This window comes from Mastomys coucha, unplaced genomic scaffold (assembly GCF_008632895.1).
Source record: "Mastomys coucha isolate ucsf_1 unplaced genomic scaffold, UCSF_Mcou_1 pScaffold22, whole genome shotgun sequence".
Taxonomy (NCBI): domain Eukaryota; kingdom Metazoa; phylum Chordata; class Mammalia; order Rodentia; family Muridae; genus Mastomys; species Mastomys coucha.
In genome coordinates, this window is record NW_022196905.1 from 247606886 (window position 1) to 247610178 (window position 3293).

Sequence of the window (3293 nt, forward strand, 5' to 3'; positions counted from 1 at the left end):
GGCTGGCGGAGTTCCTGTGTGCCTGGTCCCGCTGGACCCAGTTACTCCCAGTGTTGGGACAGATGTTGATTCCTGCTCACCTCTAATCCCGGGTGTGTCAGAGCGCCTGGGAGTGGAGCTTCCTCTGGGTGTTGTGGGACTGGCTGCGGAGCATGTGCCCAAGGTCTGCTCTGGACCCCAGCCCAGACAGACTGGAAGGAGATGATTTCATTTTTACCTGATAATAATGATACTTTCTTGAGGCTGGCAAGATGGCTCAGCGGGTAAGAGCACTGACTGCTCTTCCGAAGGTCCTGAGTTCGGATCCCAGCAACCACATGGTGGCTCACAACCATCGGTGATGAGATCTGAAACCTTCTTCTGGTGGGTCTGAAGACAGCTACAGTGTATTACACTGGAGCAAGCAGGGCCAGAACAAGCGGAGGTCCTGAGTTCAATTCCCAGCAGCCACATGATGGCTCACGGCCATCTGTACAGCTACAGTGTACTCATGCACATAAAAATAAATAAATCCTTTAAAAAATGACACTTTCTTTTTTTTTTTTTAAAGATTTATTTATTTAATACATGTTAGTACACTGTAGCTGTCTTCAGACACTCCAGAAGAGGGCATCAGATCTCATTACAGATGGTTGTGAGCCACCATGTGGTTGCTGGGATTTGAACTCAGGACCTTCAGAAGAGCAGTCAGTGCTCTTAACTGCTGAGCCATCTCACCAGCCCCAAAATGACACTTTCTTAGAAATAACTAAGACTATATTTCTGTTGTGTGGTAGAATGGAGCACAATAAAAAGACTGTGCCATGAAAACTAGATTTTTTTTTTCCTTTTCCACCTGAGTTCATAGCTAAGTGGGAGAAAGTATTGCTTCTTGCATGCATATATTAGTGCTCTGAGAAAGGGCTGATGGGGGAACCAAGCATGACTAGAATATCTAAGGTTTTATTTATTTGTGTGTGCATGTGTGTATATGTGTGTGCATGAAACTACATGTTCAAATATACTTGCATGCATGCCATGCCATGTGTGTAGAGGACCCAAGACAACCTTCGTTTTTTGGTCAGCCTTTACCTTCTACTTGTTGTGACAGGGTTTCTCTTGTTTCTCTTGTAGCATGCTCCCAGCTAGCTGCTCCAGAACCTTCCAGCTGTCTTACCTAACCATAGGTGTCCTGGGATTGCAGTTGTGCACCCCTTTATCCAGCTGTTTTCTTTCTTAACATGGGTTCCAGGGGCCAAACGCCAGTCATCAGGTTTGCATGACAACTGCTTTTACCTACCAGTCCATTGTCATGGGCCTCTAAGTTTTTATTTCAACAACGAATCATTTTTCCCTTGGGCACAGCTGTCACCAAGAAAAACACTTAGAACAGATGCCAAGACTTTGAAATGGAGAAACCAGTTCCCTGGGTGAATGTAACAGATGAGGCATGAAGAAGCGATGGGCTCAACAGAGACATGAGAGACAAAGACACAAAGCCAAGGGCTTGAGAAGAGCTGACATTGACAAAGTCTTAGGTCCAAAAGAGCAGTAACCAGGGATCTGGTGGACTATCCTATTTCCTCTGGGATGAATCTCCTTCTGCATAAACAGTCCTTCTGACTGTCAGCCATTTGCCTAAAAGGGCGTTATGAAAGTTCCAGGTGATTACTTCTGGAGTACGAACCTCCCTCTATGTTGTCTCTTATCTACCTAGCAAACATTACATCAAGTGCCTCTAGAATGTGCCATACAACCCTTCCTTCCTCTCAACCGTAAGTACTTCCAAACTGCCCACCACCATTATGGCAAATAACTCACAGGAGTCCTGTGTCTTCCTTGTGGGACAAAATTCTGTTACTGTTTCCTCTGACCTTTTAATTGCTACAGTCTGATATATTTCATGGGAATAATGAAACCAATGCCTTCTAATTTCCCTTCAAAATACTCTTTGAAACGAAGGCAATCTAGGAAAGTATTTGTGAGGGTTTTTCTTCCTGCCTAATTTTAGATGTGATTTTTTTGAGGATCATCTGCTGGTGACCCCGTGGACTTTCCTGAAGAGAAACATCATTCTCAAGAACACATTTTTTAGTGTGTGATGGTCAGACCAAGTTTATAGTTCCTACCAAATAAAGGTTCTTGTCAAGACAGAGCAGCAAGGTGAAGTTGAGAGTGAGGACAGACCAGTCAAGTCACTTCCTAGAGCATCTTTATCTCCAGAGGCAAAGTTGAGGGCTCAGAGAGATGAGGCCTTCTGATGGGACACGACTCACATGGTTTTAATCTTTTTTGGCTTGCCTAGTGTGGAAATTATTTGTGACATTCGCTAATATCCCCTTTGGAGATCAAAGGAAGTTAGGTGTGGTCATGAAATTTGTTTGGACCAGGGAATGGTGAGTAGAAGTGAAATGATCCACTTCCACTTTATGGACCAGTATATATGTCAGTCACCATGATACCTGTCTGCCATCATGGCAACAGACCACATACTAGATAATAGGGGTTCCACTAACTGAGGAAAATAAAAAGCCAGGTAAGGACAACGTGGGGCAGAGTTCCATACGATTCACACCAGTAAAAGGTAACCCTTCTTGTTTTAAGCTGTTGAGAGTTGGGGTTGGTTGGTGTGAAATCACCCAACAGCCAGATAAGGTGGAATGAGGTCATCATTCCCATGATGCATCTCTGTGCACGAAGATGTAAGAGGACCCAGAATGCAGAAAAACAGAATGCAGCTCCATAAAACATTCCAAGTTCCACACCTCATAGCCATTCTTTCTTCTTGGCTTATTACAAGATGGGGGATGTAGCTTATTACAAAGAATGAGTATTTGGTGGCTTCTCATTCTTGGAACCATTCTGCAGGTAAGTGCTTGGGGGAAATTCCCTCCAGCCCTATAGTTACAAACATAATGATTAAGATTATTTTAGTAAGTTCAGTGCATTGTGACCTCAACCGCATCATCCTGTACTTACACACCAGTACATGTGCGGCCATCTTTGGTTTCACTGGAAGCTTTTTAATAGAGATAATTCTCAGTACTTTACAAGATTTCTATCTTTATCATCCCCACCATGGCAAGCTGTGCTTCAAAAACAAGTCCTATCATTGGACATTTCATGGTCGTAGTGGTAAAATGAGTGGGCACGCTTTATGGAGTAGTAAGAGAGCCTTTGTGACCTTGGGTAAGCTACTTAACCTCTCTGGGCCTAAGTTTCCTTCCTTCTCTAGGTGATGGGGATATTAGTACTTCTTGTCCCGTCCCCAACCCTCAAGTTACTATGGGAATAGGTCACGTACATCCTGTGTG

The 3293-nt window shown here is 43.9% G+C and overlaps 1 protein-coding gene and 1 long non-coding RNA gene across 4 annotated transcripts in view; both read left to right on the top strand.

Annotated features, from left to right (window-relative positions):
* The window catches only part of LOC116068037, a 7457-nt gene extending 5708 nt beyond the window's left edge, over nt 1-1749 (top strand). Inside the window, exon 2 of the long non-coding RNA XR_004109412.1 lies at nt 1114-1749. This is a non-coding gene — a long non-coding RNA (uncharacterized LOC116068037). The remainder of the gene's footprint in view (nt 1-1113) is intronic.
* A 959-nt stretch (nt 1750-2708) lies between these two features.
* The window catches only part of Pmfbp1 (polyamine modulated factor 1 binding protein 1), a 49891-nt gene continuing 49306 nt past the window's right edge, over nt 2709-3293 (top strand). Inside the window, exon 1 of one of the 3 annotated variants that reach the window (XM_031341369.1) lies at nt 2709-2847. The gene's annotated coding sequence lies outside the window, so the exon portion shown is untranslated. Of the gene's footprint in view, nt 2848-2980; nt 3169-3293 lie in introns of those variants that run through there. The other 2 variants (XM_031341371.1, XM_031341370.1) reach the window with 2 other exon arrangements.